Here is a 20,658-nt window from a genome sequence, read left to right as displayed (position 1 = left end):
GTCACAAAGAGCTGGACATGACTGAGCGACTGAACTGATATTAATCCTCTGCATCTGCACCTTTGGCTTGATTTCATGAAAGTGAAGTATATCTACCTGCCTATGAATTCTGAGAATGACCATTTGAGTCTCTTTGGCCAATGAGCTACTGGCTCACATAGTACAAATGAGGTGTGTTGTGTGCCTCTGTGACTGAGCTTGTCTGCTCTTTGCTTTCCTGACAATACTGGGGGTGGTTTAGTCACTGTCGTGTCCAACTCTTGAGATCCTGTGGACTGTAGCCTGTCAGGCTCCTCTGTCCATGGGATTCTCCAGGCAAGAATACTGAAGTGGGTTGCCATTTCCTTCTCCAGGTGTCTTCCCAACCCAGGAATTGAACCCGGGTCTCCTGCATTGCAGACAGATGATTTACCAACTGAGCTATGAGGGAAGCCCCAACATTACATTATAATTCCTAACATTACTGGAAGATGTCAAAGTTAGCTTGTTCATCCAGGGAAAAATGAGAACCTTGGACCCAATCTGTAATTAGGCAACTCCGGGTAATTGAAAACTGGATCTGCCAACCACAGTCACCCTAAACATGTGTGAGTAACTAAGTATGCCACTGAATACTTGGCTGGTTGATTAAACAGCACTGTTGTGGCAATACGGAATGGTATAACAATTTATGCAAAAAATCCCTACCATATATAACATTGGTTTTGAAACAGGCAGAAAGTGACTAGAAATTATTATAAGAGGTTAGGAGATTGATAAGGAAACTATTGTATAAGGATGGAAAAAATGGTGACATATACTGTATAGTATTAATAAAGCCATCACCTGAGATAACTGGGAAGAAAGAAAATGTATCCAGTGAATTTATAGGATTGAGGGAGGGATTTCAAGGCCAGCAGCATTTAAAAGTTAGAAACAAACTGGTTGATATGCAAATAAAATTGATCTAATAAGTAGTAGAATTTGGATAATGCAAGAGTTTCTTACCAAATACAAGGTCATCTCATTAAAAGAATCCTAAATCTTTACTAGCAGCAGGGTATCATGTTGCAATATGTGTGTGTATGTGGGTATGGGTGTAGGTGTGTGGCAAATTTGATGTAAGTGTGATACATCATTCCTGTTCAGACATTTACTAGCTGATTGACCTCAGAAAAGTCATAAGTGCTTCAGCTTTCTCATTTCTAACCTGGGGATAAAAGTGAAAATGTTAGCTGCTTAGTGTTGTCCAACTCTTTGCAACCCCATAGACTGTAGCTCTCCAGGCTCCTCTGTCCATGGAATTTTCCAGGCAAGAAGAGTGGAATGGGTAGCCATTCCCTCCTCCAGTGGATCTTCCCTACCCAGGAATCAAACCTGGGTCTCCTTCATTAAAGGTAGATTCTTTACCAGTGAGCCACCAGGGGATACATAGGATTCTTTTGTGTGTGTGTGTGTGTGTTTTTTTTTTTTGATATATCAAATTAAATAATGCAAATAAAATTTTAAAGGGCCTGACATGAGTTTGGGTAAACTCCAGGAGTTGATGATGGACAGGGAGGCCGGGCATGCTGCAGTTCATGGGGTCACAAAGAGTCAGACATGACTGAGCGACTGAACTGAACTGACACAAACTAAGCACTTGATAAAATTTTATATGTATCATACATACATATGCAAACATATATATATATGTATATAACTGTTATTATTAGTTATGGGATTATAATTAAAATTTTAGCAATAGTAGACTTTTTTTTAGACCTCACTAACTATTTCACCTACATTCTGGTCATATAATAAGATGATCCAATTACCCTGAAAAATGTCCTTAGATATATAAAATACTAAAAAAGAATAAAACCTTAGCTATACATTTGTTCCACAGATTGCCATCCATATTTCATAGTTAGAACATTCTATATAAAATGCTTAATAGGAACCCACTCCTGTGCTCAACACCGTGGCTCTGTATAAAGAGCCTGGCTTACATGGTCCTCTGCCCTGGGAACTTCATGGTAAGTACAAAACAGAACTTAAATTTTCAGAATTCTCTTTGTATTTAAGGAATCATTTTGTATAAATGATTGATTCCATTGTCTTCCTGCCCTTCAGATCTGTATATCAATCTCTAGTCTTGTCAACTTAAGCACTTTTTATTTCCTCACTTAAATGTTACAACAGGAAAGTATACTTCTTGTATGTGTTGGCTTACTCCAAATTTATAATACCCAACTCCACTTTGCTCCATCTAAGTTCCAGATACAGCAACTTTTTCCAACTTGGGCATCCACTGCTTTCACTGTCAACAGATATCATCAACTACTTTCCTACTAAATGGACTCTCTCATTTCCTGACAAATTTATAAATCTAAGAATCTGTTTTTAGGCATTGCTTGACACATTCCTTTCAAAAGTTTCATGATAACTATTTTTTAATTTATCTTTTTTATATTTTAAATTAACTTGTTTAATTATAGCTACACATTGCAGGGGAACAAAATTTGCCAACCCCAAATATCTCTGGCACACAAATTATTTTGAGCTGAAAACAATCAAAGGCTCAAAAGACTCAGGAAGAAACTCTGATCTTCCCTCTTACTGTCTGAAGTAGTTAGACAGCAGACCTGTTAAAAAATAGATCTATTACCAAAGATATCTGCAAAGAATATGAGATAATTGTTGTGGGGAAAAATTCAGAGATCAGCGTCTAATCTGTGTCTCACAGTCTGCAGGGTCCAGCAAATGCTTCTTTATGAAACATCTGTTTTCCTCCTCCGTGTGAATTGCCTTCCTTCCCTTTGGAATTTCAAACTACCCCTAATTTCTTTTGTCTTTAGCTGAGGATGGTATTTAAGGTCAGGATTAAATTTTGGAGAGTTACCCAGTTCTCCTGGATCTCTTTGCCACATCAGTTCAGTTCGGTTGCTCAGTCATGTTTGACAGTATGCAGCTCCATTGGACTACAGAACACCAGGCTTCCTTCAGTTCAGTCACTCAGTCATGTCCGACTCTTTGCGACCCCAAGAACTGCAGCACGCCAGGCCTCCCTGTCCATCACCAACTCCCAGAGTTCACCCAAATTCATGTCCATCGAGTTGGTGATGCCATCTAGCCATCTCATCCTCTGTTGTCCCCTTCTCCTCCTGCTCTCAATCTTTCCCAGCATCAGGGTCTTTTCCAAAGAGTCAGCTCTTCACATCAGGTGGCCAAAGGATTGGAGTTTCAGCTTCAACATCAGTCCTTCCAAAGAACACCCAGGACTGATCTCCTTTAGGATGGACTGGTTGGATCTCCTTGCATTCCAAGGGACTCTCAAGAGTCTTCTCCAACACCACAGTTCAAAAGCATCGTTTGGTGCTCAGCTTTCTTTATAGTCCAGCTCTCACATCCGTACATGACTACTGGAAAGACTATAGCCTTGACTAGACAAAACTTTGTTGAAAAAGTAATGTCTCTGCCTTTTAATATGCTATCTAGGTTGGTCATAACTTTCCTTCCAATGTGTAAGCATCTTTTAATTTCATGGCTGCAATCACCATCTGCAGTGATTTTGGAGCCCAGAAAAATAAAGTCAGCCACTGTTTCATGTTTCCCCATCTATTTTCCATGAAGTGATGGGATGCCATGATCTTCATTTTCTGAATGTTGAGCTTTAAGCCAACTTTTTCACTCTCTTCTTTCACTTTTATCAAAAGGCTCTTTAGTTCTTCTTCACTTTCTGCCATAAGGATGGTTTCATCTGCATATCTGAGGTTATTGATATTTCTTCCAACCAACCTAGACAGCATATTAAAGAGCAGGGACATTACTTTGCCAACAAAGATCTGTCTAGTCAAAGCTATAGTTTTTCCAGTAGTCATGTATGGATGTGAGAGTTGGAGTATAAAGAAAGTTGAGAGCCAAAGAATTGACACTTTTGAACTGTGGTGTTGGTGAAGACTCTTGAGAGTCCCTTGGACAGCAAGGAGATCCAACCAGTCCATCCTAAATGAAACCAGTCCTGAATATTTATTGGAAGAACTGATATTGAAGCTGAAACTCCAATACTTTGTCTCCAGTACTTTCATCTGATGTGAAGAGCTGACTCCTTTGAAAAGACCCTGGTGATGGGAAAGATTGAAGGTGGGAGGAGAGGGGGACAACAGAGGATGAAATGGTTGGATGGCATTACTGAGTTTGAGTAAACTCCAGGAGTTGGTGATGGACAGGGAAGCCTGGTGTGCTACAGTCAATGGGGTCACAAAGAGTCAGACATGACTGAGCAACTGAACTGAACTGATCTTAAAAATTACTTGGTTAAATCTGTGTTTTCCAGGTGTAAGAAAAACCTTCCCCTCAAACTAATTATGACAGTAATTTGGTAAAATTATAGTTTATAAACAAGTTGAAACATTTAATGTTTTCTCTCTATCTGAACCCTCCAGAGATTGGAAACGCTCAGTTTCAGCAAATTTATTAGATGAGTTAGGAAATTTATCTCACTAACAGGTACAGAAATTTAATGGAATTTTGGAGACCTTGAGAAGGGAGGAATTCACTTAGATCTTTTAGGCAAAATCTGTGATAAGTCTTTGGCATGACTTTCCTAACCCTAAAGGTTTTATTTTAAAAGTTCAGTCTGAGACTTTGTAAGAGTTTCAGTAAAGCAAAAAGGTCTAGGATCAATTATGGTTATATAAATCATCTGCTGTTGCTGCTGCTAAGTCACTTCAGTCGTGTCCAACTCTGTGCGACCCCATGGACTGCAACCTACCAGGCTTCTCTGTCCATGGGATTCTCCAGACAAGAACACTGGAGTGGGTTGCCATTTCCTTCTCCAATGCATGAAAGTGGAAAGTGAAAGTGAAGTCTCTCAGTCATGTCTGACTCTTAGCGACCCCATGGACTGCAGCCTACCAGGCTCCTCCATCCATGGGATTTTCCAGGCAACAGTACTGGAGTGGGGTGCCATTGCCTTCTCCCATATAAATCATCAGTCCAAGTCTATTGAGACCAAACCTTTATCACAAACAAGTCTTAATTTGGTTATATTTGGTAAAAGTGATGGGTGATTTTAGGGAGAAAAAGATGTTTCAATGAATGTTAAATCACCATTTGTTAATGGAGGTCTGTCTCTACTAAGACTCATTTCCTTGATAGTTCTTTACTCTTAGGTTATATTAATGCAAAATTTAATTGAATTATTTAGGGATACTCTAGGGTTGTTTCTGAAGCTTAACTCAGTAATCTGTCTTTGGATGAAGACCAGATGCCTCACCCATGACCTACAACCAAGACTGGGAGAAGACATAATTTAAGGAACTGTCTTCAACCTGAATGGAAGGAACTTTCTATCAGGTACTCTTAACTAGCTCATGCACAGTGAAATTGAAGGGAAAATTGACTCTTGCATTAACTCCCACTTCCAAAGACCCCTAAGCTGGGCTAGTCTATAGAGGGGACTGCTGACCTCAAACTCACATGGAAACAATGCTCAGAGGAAACTACACGATACTAGGACGAGAAGAAGACATCAGAAGTAGACCACTTGCCCAAGATGGTGATCTGACTTGTATAATCATTTAAAATGTTTTCTTGATTCTTTGGACCTATGCCTATCAATCAAATGTTTTCTATCATGGACATGATTCTATGCTAATTTAAAACTCAACCCACTTGTTGGGTTGTGGCCAATTACCTGTGTCTAGTACCTCTGGGTTACCTTAGTGGATTTCTGTTCTCTAGGAATCTGATTGGATACCCCCTAGGAAATTTATTTTAGATGAATGTTCAGTCCTGTTCTATCTATTCATGACATTACTAGGGGGGATCCTCTCACCTGGCCAACTAAGAATACTTGCTCTGATTTTGGCCACAGACTTAAATTTTCTCTTAGTGTCATTCAAATTCAGAGTGACGAGATAAGTCTCAAAAAAAACATTAATCTCTCATCTATTGAAAGGGAAACTCCCAAGATTATGGGGTGGATCTACATGGTTAACACCAGGTTATCATTAGAAGGACTGATGTCCAGTGAAACTCCAATACTTTGGCCACCTGATGCGAAGAGCTGACTCATTTGAAAAGACCATGATGCTGGTAAAGATTGAGGGCAGGAGGAGAAGGGGACGATAGAGGATGAGATGGTTGGATGGCATCACCGACTCAAATGGACATGAGTTTGAGTAAACTCTGGGAGTTGGTGATGGACAGGGAGGCCTGGACTGCTGCAGTCCATGGAGCCTCAAAGAGTCGGACACGACTGAGTGATTGAACTGAACTGATGGCCATTTAAGTTTAAAAGCTCCTCTATGTTGGGAAGGCTTAAATCATACTAAAAATGATCAACCTGGTAATTATGAGACAAGACTGGGTGCTTTATGAACTATGCCTATTATTACCCTTAGAGAGAGTGATTGGTATGGAATTCAGTGGATTTGTGGCACTAATTTACAGCCTTGACATCTACAGGGATGAAATTGAAGGTGTAACCTAGTATTCCCATGAATTTAAGGTCATACATATTAATAAATTAGAGGTAACCCCAAACAATCTACCACTAGTATGATCTCAATGGGTCAAAGATCTGTATTCTATTGGTTTGATCATTTAACAGCTTTTTGTACATGTGTACATGTGCCTTCAGTGGGGTTAGAGGATGTAATTGGCCATATCTAACAACTTTCATAAGCTTTAAATGATAGTAATCGGGCTATTAGACTATTGAATTCTGACATCTCTATGCTGAGAAAGACAGTGCTACACAACTGCAAAGCCTTACAGTATCTCAGGGAGATGTCTGTGCTATAATTCAAAGTGAATGCTATATTTTCATACCTGATAAATCCTTTAACACATTTGATGAACCACATGAAAAATCAAATTTCTGCTTTGTGACCCATTCCCTAGTATTCATGATCTTTAAAAAAAATAAATAAAACCAATTTGGTGTGGGAGGCTCATGGTAAAAAGTATTTACTTTTAATTCCATTAATATTATTAACTATACCATTTGTATTTGCTTGTTTCACAAGATTGTTATTTCTTGTATTACCAAGTGTATGACTGAGCCTCCAAAGAAAATAATGATGACTAGACTTGAAGCAGTTGATCAAATATATAGCTCAATAGATGATCAATGATTATAATAGCATAACTTTGGATATGGGAAGATGCAAAGAAAGGGAACACTTTCCTGGGCTATAACTAGAAGACAGATGTCCAGAGATCTTTGACCATTAACACCTAGTCCAATAATAGCACACTGAATGGCCTATCAACAAAAACTTTCTTCAGAACTGGGGACGAGCCTTCCCAGCAACACAGTACAAAATGGTCATGAAATGTCCTCCAAAGTATGGTTGGATTTATGACCACAAGGGGGTTGTGTCAACTACAAATTGGCACTTATGGCTGAACAACAAAGGCATTTACCATCTGCCCCTATGGAGATTGAAACCCATGGTGCTGTAGCTGTTGATCTTCAACAACCCCTGAGGGAGTTCCGGACGGGATGAGGCACTCTGTGCTCCAGGGAATCTGGTGGGACAGGTCTTTAGGTAGTTGGATATTTTTAGGAACAGATTTTATGATCTCATTCCTTGCATCTCCTCATATCTAGAGAAGCACTAAATCTCTTCATGGTGACATCAGATCCTCATGACTAACAACAACAAAAAAGCTTTTTGTAAAATGGGTATTTCATGGTATGGAACTCCCCCTTCACCAAAACCTTATATATTGACCTTCCCCCACTGCCGCTTTGGAGCAGTCTCTCAGAGCTATCTGAGATGCTGCCTCCCAGGCTGCAGTCCTCATTTTGCCCCAAATAAAACAACTCACAACTCTCAAGGTGTAAATCTTTTTTAGTCAACAGTGTTCAGGACTGATTTCCTTTAGGATTGACTGGTTTGTTCTCATATACATGTTACTAAATTTATTTTTGATTTCCTTCTATTAATCTGTCTCATGCCAGTTGAATTATTAAAGGAGGCAGAAGAACCTGAAAGGGGAGAGAACATCTTCCTCTTTAATTTTGTCTACTCTGTATGTCAGCTTTCTTTTCTCTTGTGTTGTTCTATATTCTTTCAAGTCATACCCACTAGCTGTTTGTTCTCCTGAGGGTTTGTTCTTGGCTCTCAGAAATCTTTATCTAAATGGTTTTAATTCACCTATTTACCCTGACAAATTCCAAACTACCTGCCAACCCTCAAATCTCTTATGCTCCCCACCTAGTTTTTGGGCTGCTCATAGTGCTGTCTTAAAACTCAGTTAGTCCCAAAATTTAATTGTTTCCCTTGAATCTTATTAGTCTTCTTCTCCATTGTATTAGCGATAATTTTTATTACTATTTCTTTGGCTTTCTAACCTAGAAATACTGATACAACCTTTTTTCTGCCCTGTACTAACCAGTAGTATGGCCTCACAGATAAGATGAACTCTGAGCAGAGAGATGAGTAAACAAGGGAGGAAGTAATACCGGTATCTATGGGTAAAGCGTTTTAGCCAAAAACTGAGAGAGGAGGAAGAACAAAGTGTCGAAGGCAGTAGTGTGTCTTAGGAATGCCAAGGAGGTCAGTGTGAGCAGTCAGAAGCAGTGAGAGAGAAAATGTTAGAAGAAAGGACAAGCAGTCCACAGAAAACTTCAAGTCTTACACATCTATTCATTTTCTGCCTGAGCCTGAAAAGCAGAATGGCTGCAAATGGGCGCATATTTGCATAATTGTTTTCCTTTGTGCCTTTCTTCCTGGGTGACCTAGAATGCCTTTGCTTAAAAAAAAGAAAAAAAGCCCTCAATACTAAGTCTCAAGCTTCCCTGGTAACTCAGCTGATAAAGAATCCTCCTGCAATACAGGAGATCCTGGTTCAATTCCTGGGTTGGGAAGATACCCTGGAGAAGGGATAGCCTACCCAGCCAGGCCAGTATTCTTTGCTTCCCTGGTGGCTCAATGGCAAAGAATCTGCCTGCATTGTGGGAGATCTGGGTTTGAGTCCTGCTTTGAGGAGATCCCCTGGAGGAGGGCATGGCAACTCACTTCAGTATTCTTGCCTGAAGAATCCCCATGGACAGAGGAGCCTGGCAGGGTCACAAAGAGTCAGACCTGACTGAGCAACGAAGCACAGCACACACAACACAGTAAACAGCAATGAAGGTTACTGGGGTTTTTGTTAGCTTTTTCCCAGTCTTCAGATACAAACAAAATGTTGAATTGTGAACCAACGTTGAGTGTAGTGTTGTTAACAATGTATGTCACAATCTATGTGGAATATTAATAGACAAGGAAAAATTACGGTGTTTGGATTTCTTCCAGTTTCTCCTACAGAAGTGTCAAATAGATGAGAGGGACAACTTGGGAGAATGATAGTGGAAGGAAGTTATGAATTTATTTTTGTAGTATGAAGAAGTTGGCTTAAAGCTCAACATTCAGAAAACGAAGATCATGGCATCCGGTCCCATCACTTCATGGGAAATAGATGGGGAAACAGTGTCAGACTATTTTTCTGGTCTCCAAAATCACTGCAGATGGTGACTGCAGCCATGAAATTAAAAGACGCTTACTCCTTGGAAGGAAAGTTATGACCAACCTAGATAGCATATTCAAAAGCAGAGACATTATTTTGCCAAAAAAGGTCCGTCTAGTCAAGGCTATGGTTTTTCCTGTGGTCATGTATGGATGTGAGAGTTGGACTGTGAAGAAGGCTGAGTGCCAAAGAATTGATGCTTTTGAAGTGTGGTGTTGGAGAAGACTCTTGAGAGTCCCTTGGACTGCAAGGAGATCCTACCAGTCCATTCTAAAGGAGATCAGCCCTGGAATGATGCTAAAGCTGAAACTCCAGTACTTTGACCACCTCATGCGAAGAGTTGACTCACTGGAAAAGACTCTGATGCTGGGAGGGATTGGGGGCAGGAGGAGAAGGGGACGACAGAGGATGAGATGGCTGGATGGCATCACTGACTTGATGGACATGAGTCTGAGTGAACTCCAGGAGTTGGTTATGGACAAGGCGGCCTGGCGTGCTGCGATTCATGGGGTTGCAAAGAGTCGGACATGACTGAGCGACTGATCTGATCTGATCCTGAAATACCCTTAAATGCTCTCTCTGGATTGCCTCAATGATAATTTTGCCAGAGATCAGGAATTTCTTTCACATCATACCTATAAGCTAGTAACTTCTTTCCTGGAAGAAAAACTGAAAATTTCTCCAGGAAGCTCATAAAGTCAGCTGGTTTCTAACACTAGGCTAGCTGACACCAAAAGTAATTTGTCCCCTCATTAACAAGTCCCTCTTATGTATGCCCTAATAAAAGAGAAAAAACAACAGGAAGTCTGATTTCCTTTTCTGGAATATACCTTCAGGAGGCCTGCCAAGAAGAGCACTGCTGTCCTTTCATGAATCTCTTTGCAGAGGATAAGAGACTGGGGGCAGAGGGTGCAATCACTTCTTGCAGACTCCTGATTTGTTGTCTCTGATAAAATTTGTTCCTTATTCTGTGTACTCTGTTCTGCCACATGTCAACCCGAGAAGGAAGCAGTCTCATATAAATATTGAATTTTAATTCCCAGAAATCTTTGTAAAATCTCCCTTTTTGTTGAGTCAGACTTGATCTTGGATATCGACTTGATTTCCATGGGATGAAGAAATGCCAGGAGGATAATTACACTTTCTAACTGTCTATAGCAAATTGATCTGTATTTCATAGATTTACATTCCTCCATACACGTAGGGACTGTGGCTATAAAAAGCTGGAGGTTTGGGGAGGAATCCTCCCCAGGGACTCGTACCATCCTTCATGTAAGCTTTCAAAGTGATATAAGCTTAGCTGAGACTATTACTCTGATTCATCACACAATCACACTTAAGAATTGAAATTGCAAGTAAATCAGAGATATGGTAAAATGAGAGGTTCCTGAAGGAAAAGGAAATGTCCTTTGATATTTCCAAGGACACTCCCTCTGCTATGTTCTAAGCCACACCAATTTGACAATGCTTTCTATAGTTAACAATGAAGCAGAAGCCTACACAAAGCCATCACTGAGAACCCCTTTATCTACATTGTTCAGCTGTCTTCATGTGCCTTTCCTTGATGGTTTTGAATAGAAAACATCCCTTGCTACGACAGACCACAATAGTTTCTTACTTTTTAATAGGGAGCAAGTTCTGCCTTTCTGCCTCTGCTCCTATACCCTGAATAATTTCATCTCAAAATGTTCTTTGTTGACTACAGAGGCAGTGAGAAATTTCATTTTACTATTTAGTAGCAAAACCTATAGTTATTTGCCACACTTCTTTCTGTAGAAAGTGTTTTATATCCTCACAATAATGGAACACTTTTCATACCTAAACAATCCACTGTGCAATATATAATATACAATGATAGGCTATATATATATATATATAATGATAGATATAAGCATACTCTTTGTACATATAGTTTCTACAGGTAAGTTTGTACCCAAGAGTTGCTTACAGCAGAGATAAGGACAGCCTAAAACTTTTAAATTTCTTATTTGTGTAATGCAATAAAATGATTTTAAAATTGCTAACACCCTGCCCAGGTATGATCAATCACTGCTAACCTGCCTACAACTTAGTAAATTATGAATCTGAAGAGATTACAACTGTCATCTTCATCTCTTGCATTGACAAGAGATTCATATTTCAAATCTGGGCTATCTTTGCATACAATTCAGTGTTATATTGTCCTGCCACCTACTAATCATGATTTGGAAAGATGATGAGTCTTCCAAATGCAAACATACATTTTCCTCTTATCACAGCAGCACAGTTCACTTTAGCAGAGTTAAGGTAGCATCAGTATTTCCATTATAAACTCCTGATTTCAAGGGGTTATGTTATGAAAGTCTGAAGTAGGAAGAAATATGTCATATGCAGTGTGTTCTGGAATACTTAATAAAGTAACACTATACTAAAAAATCTTAAGTCTGAAATTGTGTCTTTTAAATACGTTTTTGTGACTGAAAACTCAGTAAATTATTTTCATCTTACAAATGATATTGCTTTCCTCATCACAAAACGTGAAATTATTTATGAAAGGTAGTTTTGAAACAAAATAGATGGCATTGAACAATAAATCAAAGTTAAACATATCTTTCTACATCATGTGGATCAACATTTGATCCAAACATAACCAATCAAAAGACTGTGTCCTCCAACCAAATCAGATGTCCTGGGATCCAGGACATGTGATCCAGCCCATGATCTATGCTGGCCGATGAGAATGACGTCCAATAATTTGCAGACGAGCCTACAAAGGTGTCCAGATCTTTTCTGTGAGACATGAGCCTCAGAGAAATTGATGTTGGAGCTCCTGTAGGCATCTTTACATCTAGAAAAGAGAGACTGAAACTGGCAGATGTGACGATGTGCAGCTCTAGGTGCAGGCCAGCCCAAAGTGAGGCAGATTCCAGAGGAAACTTAGTCCTAATGGCATCATTTGAGTCTCCAAAGTCATCATTTCTAACTGTAACTCCGCATATGAATGTTTTAGTTACATGACCTGATAAACTCAATTTGTTCTCTCCCTTTCCCTCCCTCCCTCCTTTCTTAAACCATAAAGTTAGTTTTATCTTTTTCTGTGACCTAAAGCTAAATGTCTCTTAATTGATACAGCATCCTAATCCATCTCTTCCATCTGGGCTCTAGGCTCTTTCAGTTTAGTTCCATTCAGTCACTCAGTCATGTTAGGCTCTTTAATCATCTGGAATTTTCTTATCTGACTCATTTTCCTAGGAGCATGCTTAATCATGTCATTCTCTGTTTTAAAAAAAAGAGTAAGGAAAAAATACACCACCTCCAACAAAGCCCACTGCATCAAGTCTAAAGCCAGATTCTAAAGCCTTCCTTTGTGCCTCACAAAATATGCAAGCTTATTCCAAGTAATCTGTATACATGTTCCAGTTAAAAAAGTATTTCTTTTCTTCTTGCTTTGTTTAAACTCCATGTTTCTGTTCATATTTCCTATTCCTGGAATGACCTATATTATCCTCTTCACATACAGAAACTCTTCTTAAATTTTAAGGACCTATATTCTTCTAAGCCTTTCTCAAATACTACATTTCAATGATCTTCAGATCCTTCTAATTTCGACTGTCTGTGTACGGTCTATATCTTTGCCCTAAATATTTTCTTACATTTCTAGATAATGTTTTTCCTGAATCCAGTGACCATGTTTTAATAATTAATTTAAATGCCCATATTAGGTAGGACTCTTTTACTTTAGGTAGTAGGATTTACCTTAAACAAGAGAGGAAACCATTTTATAAGGGTTATAAAATGTTTAAAGGAAGCCAGGGAAGGTAATTCAAGGCTAAGAAAACTGTACAAACAAACTTTCTTACTTGTTCAACAGTTTGCTATCCCAAACACAAGTCATTTTGCTAAATCTTCACAAGTAATCATTTCTCTGTCCAAAAATGATAGTGTTGTTTTGGCCACTTCGAGGGTTCCATTTCTATGAGATTTCCAGGCATTGAATTAAATTCTCTCTCTTTTTTTTTTCCTCTCCTGTTAATCTATCTTGTATCAATTTATTTATTATATCATCCAAAAGAACTCATAAGAGATGGGGGGAAATCCCCCCTTCCCTAACAGAGGCTAAGATGGGAGGAGTGGAGCCTAATGAAATGTTTGGTTTCCTATTCCAAGCAGACCAAGAGAGGTGAAGACTGAAATTGACTGATGCTGCAATGATCTGATGATCAAGTAGCACATGCTAGAGGGAGCAGTAGGAATAAGAGCTTATGGAACTAAGACTACACTCAGGGTTCCAATCCTGTACAGATTTGGAAGGAGTTAGAAAATGTTAAACAAATGGATAAAATTTATAGTGTTAATATAATTCATACTAACTCGCTCTAAGTGCAGGAATAAGAAAATCAAAGAAAAAGAAGAGGAGGAAGATGAGGAGAAAAGGAGGAATAAGAAGAAATCCAATTACCTTGCATATGAAAACATGTGCCGTGTTCTCTTCCCACATCCAAGGGATACCCTAGTTCATTGGTTCTCATACTATGACCCATAAACCCAAATTTGTCTGCTAATGACTAGCAGGTGCAGTGGTGTGGAGATGCAGAACAAATCTAGCTTTATAAGTAAAAATGCCATGCTGATCTACATAAATGATAGTATGCTTTTTAAAGAATAATATCTGAGAGGTAACAGAAACCCAGTGTCTTCATTTCAGTTCAGTTCAGTCACTCAGTTGTGTCCAGCTGTATGCAACACCATAGACTGCAGCACATAAGGCCTCCCTGTCCATCACCAACTCCCTGAGCTTGCTTAAACTCATGTCCATCCAGTCATTGATGCCATCCAACCATCTCATCCTCTGTCATCCCCTTCTCCTCCTACCTACAATCTCTCCCAGCATCAGGGTCTTTTTCAATGAGTCAGTTCTTTGCACCAGGTGGCTAAAGTATTGGAGTTTCAGCTTCAGCATCAGTCCTTCCAATGAATATTCTGGACTCCTTTCCTTTAGGATGGACTGGCTGGATCTCCTTGCTATCCAAGAGACTCTCAAGAGTCTTTTCCAACACCACAGTTCAAAAGCATCAGTTCTTCAATGTTCAGCTTTCTTTATGGTACAGCTCTCACATCCATACATGACTACTGGAAAAATCATAGCTTTGACTAGATGGACTTTTGCTGGCAAAGTAATGTCTCTGCATTTTAATATGCTGTCTAGGTTGGTCATAGCTTTTCTTCTAAGGAGCAAGTATCTTTTTATTTCATGGCTGCAGTCACCAATTGCAGGGATTTTGGAGCCTGAAAAAATAAAGTGTTTCACTGTTTCCATTGCTTCCGTGTCTATTTGCCATGAAGTGATGGGACCGGATGCCATTACTTTAGTTTTCTGAATGATGAGTTAGCTTGGTGTCTTAGCTTGGTCTATATAACCAAAAATACCATGGCCTGGGTGGTTTAAATTATAGACATTTACCATTTACAATTCTAGAGGCTGAGAAGTCCAAAATCAGGGTGCCACAATGGTTGAGCTTTCTTCCTGGCCTACAGTTGACTGCCTTCTTGATGTATTCTTATAGAGCATAGAGAGCTCCTCCTCTTCTTATAAGGGCATTCATGAATCTCATCAGGAGGCCTTCACTCTCATGATCTCATCTAAACCTAGTTATCTGCCAAAGGCCCCACCTCCTAAAGCCACCATATGCTAGGGCTTCAACGTATTAATTTGGAGGAGACACAAACATTCAGTTTTTAACATTCAGATTTTTTCTGTGAATTCATAATGGAGAATCTCAATTTTTAATTATTTAAATTATTTTTCTTAATGTAAATAAATATCTATCATTACATATTTGAAAAGTAAAGAACACAAAGAAGAAAATAATCTTTAATAGTCATGTATTTGACTATTGAAAATATTCTGGTGAATTTTTTTTTCTTCAGTTTCAAATATATGTGTGGAATTTAAACAAATTCATGTTTAAACACTTAAATTTAAATATTAAATTCATGTTTAAATATTTAAACACTCATATGTCTGGGGTTTAAATTCTATATGTATGGAATTTAAACAAAATAATGGTCACATGCAATATATTATAATCTTTCTTTTTACTTAACATGTTGCATGTCTTTAAATATTGCTTAAATTTTATTTTAATAACTATAACATATACCTTTCATATATTCTATATATTACTTTTTTTGTTTTGCTAACATTAAATTACTGTTTTTCCAATATGATAAATATATTTTTCATACTTATGTATTCCTATCTCTAAATATTTCTTGATAATAAATTTCAATCATAGGGATTTTAAGTATCTTCATTAGTATTTCAAAATTTATGTCAGAACTGTTACAACAAATTTAGACTCTCACTGTTTAGGATAAAGTGCTTTCATACTGGTCCTTTAAAAACCCTAATTCTTATTTTATTTTGTTACTTGCCAATTGTACTGAAATTCTTTCTAATATATTTTAACAAAGTCATAATTGTTTTAGATATTTATGGCAGCATAGTTATTGGTTACAAAACCTAACTCCAAATATAAAATTAAGGACACATTTAGACGCCATTTTACAAAAAGTGTTTTAGTCTACTTTAAAATATTGCTTGAGAAACAGAAATAATTCTTAGAAAACTTTCATGAGAGCAAAAGTACAGCAACAAATGTATTTCCTTTAACTACAAACTAGAAAAACATTAATTCAAACCTGAATTACCATCAAGAGCATAAGCTAATGCATTTATAGGTTACCACTTGAATTTTATTTTACATTTAAAAAATAATAAAAAATATAACTTTTCATTGTAGCAGGCTACATTTTAGTTTTAATGTGAGTATATCTCAAAGAAGCATCATTATATATGGAAAACTCCTAGTTTTTAAGAAACCTAAAATCTTATGTTTCTACTATCCCATTGCAATCCCTCTTAAAATAATTTAGTTCCTACTGGGGACTACTCAAGGGAGGGAATCTTTTCTAACAATTCAGATGAACTGTTAGATTAAAATATTGACTTTCAAAAATAATTCTAAAGTAAATTTATTTATTATCAATGTCATAAATCAAAGAATTTTAGAACCAGAAATGGCATTAAGGATTTTCTAGTCGAGGACTCCTCAAAAGATTTTTTCTCTCCCTCTCTCTCTCACAGTTCAGTCTCAGTATAACCATTTATTCAAATGTAGTCTTATAAGGAACCCCAATACAAAGATAACAGCAGAGGCAATCTGGGGTAAATAGTTGATGAGTCCCTCACTCCAGCTTCTGAGGCTGAGCAGGAATTCTATTGCTCCATATGGTGCTTCTGTGCCTATTTGAAAAATATAGTCTCCTTCAAGACTATTCTATTAGTGGACACTCATTTAACATACTAATTTTGTCATAAAATCACTTATTATTATACTTCGCCAATATTTTCTCAGCATGCATGGTATCTATGATGTACAGTGACACTGTTGTGTATAATTGAGCCTGCACATGTGATCAGTGAACCCTGATGTGAACACTGTGGTTCTAGACAGCATAGTAGTCTAAACAACAGATCTGGTCAAACTCGCTTGTTTTTCAAATGGAGATGACCCAGTTCAACTGAGCCAAGAGTCCCTTACTAGACAGACCTGCACTTAGAAAGTACATATTCTGCTTTTTTTTTTTCCTTTCCATAATATCCCTATAGCTTTGCATGGAATAAAACAACTGAAAGGAAATACAGAGATAACCTTTAACAAAATTAAATTTCATATTGTGATTAATTGCTATCAAAATCAAAGGTGATGAGGAACAAGGGTTTCTTTGGCCTGTGAGGGATTAAAAAGGTAGATGAGGAAGAAGTAGTTGGCCTACTGGAAAGGAAATAGAAAATGCACAAACTCTCTTGAAATAAAGGCAATTCATTTGAAGAGGATAGGAAAAGAATCCCTATAAAAAGCATGATTATGGAGTCATAGCCTAGAAATAAGTGGACAGGATGATGGAAATTTGTCAGAGGCAATAGTATCTAGATGTAAGGTTATTTTGCTTTTCAGGAACAGGATAAATAAAAGTAGCTATAATATAAGTAAAGACATATGAGCTATTTAATTAGACTATTTGGTAAAGATGAGTGAGACAAAGAGAATAACTGACAAAAACATATGGGTGTAATTCCCTTTTAGCCAAAAGTTTCATAGTCTTTTCCATGGTTCCAAAATAAATATAACTACATATTATGATGGTCAGTCAGTTCAGTTCACTCACTCCGTCATATCTAGCTCTTTGCGACCCCATGGACTGCAGCATGCCAGGCTTCCCTGTCCATCACCATCTCCTGGAGCTTGCTCATATTCATGAGCATTAAGTCAGTAATGCCATCCAGCCGTATCATCCTTGGTCATCCCTTCTCTTTCTGCTTTCAATCTTGCCCAGCATCAGGGTCTTTCCTAGTAAGTCAGTTCTTCATAGCAGGTGGCCAAAGAATTGGAGCTTCAGTTTCAGCATCAGTCCTTCCAAAGAATATTCAAGACTGATTTCCTTTAGGATTGACTGGTTTGATCTCCTTGCTGTTCAAGGGACTCTCAAGAGTCTTCTCCAACACTACAGTTCAAAAGCATCAATTCTTCAGTGCTCAGCTTTCTTTATGGTCCACCTCTCATATCCATACATGACTACTGGAAAAACTAAAGCTTTGACTAGATGGACTCTGTTGGTAAAATAATGTCTATGCTTTTTAATATGCTGTCTAGGTTAGTCATAATTTTTCTTCCAAGGAGCAAGAGTCTTTTAATTTCATGACTGCAGTCACCATCTGCAGTGATTTTGGAGCCTGAGAAAATAAAGTCTGTCAGTGTTTCCATTGATTCTCTATCTATTTGCCATGAAGTGATGGGACCAAATGTCATGATCTTCATTTTTCAAATGTTGAATTTAAAGGCTACTTTTTCACTCTCCTCTTTCACTTTCATCAAGAAGCTCTTTAGTTCCTCTTTACTCTCTGCCATAAGGCTGGTGTCATCTGTAAACCTGAGGTTATTGATATTTCTCTCAGCAACCTTGGTTCCACCTTGTGCTTCATCCAACCTGGTATTGTGCATGGTGCACTCTGCATATAAGTTAAATAATAAACAGGGTGACAATATACAGCCTTGATGTACCCCTTTCCTGATTTGTAACCAGTCTGTTGTTCTATGTCTGGTTCTAACTGTTGCTTCTTGATCTGCATACTGATTTCTCAGGAGGTAGGTAAGGTGATCTGGTATTCCCATCTCTTTCAGAATTACCACAGTTTGTCATGATCCACAAGTCAAAGGCTTTGGCATAGTCAATAAAGCAGAAATAGACATTTTTCTGGAACTCTCTTGCTTTTCAATGACCCACCAGATGTTGGCAATTTGATCTCTGGTTCCTCTGCCTTTTCTAAATCTAGCTTGACATCTGGAAGTTCTCAGTTCATGTACTGTTGAAGCTTAGCTTGGAAAATGTTGAGCATTACTTTGCTAGTATGTGAGATGAGTGTAATTGTGAGGTAGTTTGAACATTCTTTGGCATTGCCCTTCTTTGGGATAGGAATGAAAGCTGACTTTTCCAGTCCTGTGGCCACTGCTGAGTTTTCCAAATTTGCTGGCATATTGAGTGAAGCATTTTCACAGCATCATGTTTTAGGATTTGAAATATCTCAGCTGGAATTCTATCACCTCCACTAGCTTTGTTTGTAGTGATGCTTCCTAAGGCCCATTGACTTCACACTCCAGGATGTCTGGCTTTATGTGAGTGGTCATGCCATTGTGAGTATCTGGGGCATTAAGATCATTTCTGTAGCGTTCTTCTTCGTATTGTTGCCATCTTGTGCTTCTGTTTTGTCCATACCATTCTGATCCTTATTTGTGCCCATGTTTGCATGAAATATTTCCTTGGCATCCCTAGTTTTCTTGAAGAGATCTCTAGTCTTTCCCATTCTATTGTTTTCTTTTTTCTCTTAGCATTGATCACTTAGGAAGGCTTTCTCATCTCTCATTGCTATTCTTTGGAACTCTGAATTCAGATAGACATATCTTTTCTTTTCTCCTTTGCCTTTCAATTTTCTTCTCTTCTCAGCCATTTGTAAGGCCTTCTCAGACAACCATTTTGACTTTTTGAATTTTTTCTTCTTCGGGATTGTTTTGATCACCACCTTCTGTACAATGTTATGAGCCTCTATTCATAGTTTCAGGCACTCTATCTTTCACATCTAACCCCTTGAATCTATTTGTCACTTCCACTGTATAATCATTTCCATTCTAGGGGTTTTCCTGGTGGCTCAGCTGGTAAAGAATTCGCCTGCAATGCGAATCTTCCTAACCCGATCCCTGGGTTCGATCCCTGGGTTAGGAATATCCCCTGGAAAAGGGAATGGCCACCCACTTGACTATGAGGAGCAGTGACCCCACAAGAGACTAAGCCAGATTTGCCTGTGTGTGTCCAGGCATCCCTAGCACAGGCATGGGTCAATAGTGGCCTGCCCTGGAGTCAGGGGCACTGAATAAAACAGTCCAGGCCTAAGTCATTTTGAAGGAGGACTTAGCTCTACCATTAGCCCTACCATATTTTGGCCTCAGGCCAAACTCCAGGAAGGGAACACAGCCTGACAAATCAATAGAAAATTGGATTAAAGATTTACTGAGATTCTCCCACAGCCAGTCCCTCCCATCAGGAAGCTTCCACAAGCCTCTTATCCTTATCCATTAGAGGGAAGACAGAATAGAAACCAGAAAACTAACCAAACTGATCACTTGGATCACAGCCTTGTCTAACTCAATGAAACTATGAGCCATGTCAGATAAGGCCACCCAAGATGGTTGGGTCATGGTGGAGAGTTCTAATGAAATGTGGTCCACTGGAGAAGGGAATGGCAAACCACTTCAGTATTCTTTCCTTGAGAATCCCATGAACAGTATGAAAAGGCAAAAAAATATATGACACTGAAAGATGAACTCCCAATGTTGGTAGGTGTCCAATATGCTATGGCAGAAGAGTAGAGAAATAGCTCCAGAAAGAATGAAGCAGTGAGCCAAAGCAAAAACACCCAGGTGTTGATGTGACTGGTGATGGAAGTAAAGTCTGATGCTGTAGAGAATGATATTGTATAGGAACCCGGAATATTAGGTCCATGAATCTAGGTAAATTGGAAGTGGTCAAACAGGAGATGGCAAGAGTGAACATTGGCATTTTAGAAATCAGTGAACGAAA

The 20,658-nt window shown here is 38.5% G+C and overlaps 1 protein-coding gene across 1 annotated transcript in view; it reads right to left on the bottom strand.

Annotated features, from left to right (window-relative positions):
• Nucleotides 1-20,658, bottom strand: part of LOC147369850 (uncharacterized) — a 245,595-nt gene that overhangs the window by 68,774 nt on the left and 156,163 nt on the right. The gene's annotated exons all lie outside the window — the stretch shown is intronic.

Source organism: Bos grunniens, chromosome 7, assembly GCF_055505025.1.
Source record: "Bos grunniens cultivar Pamir isolate PY7600 chromosome 7, Bosgru_T2T1.0, whole genome shotgun sequence".
In the NCBI taxonomy this organism is placed as follows: domain Eukaryota; kingdom Metazoa; phylum Chordata; class Mammalia; order Artiodactyla; family Bovidae; genus Bos; species Bos grunniens.
The sequence above is the reverse complement of the archived record's forward strand: the minus strand, read 5'-3'. Positions and strand labels throughout refer to the sequence as shown.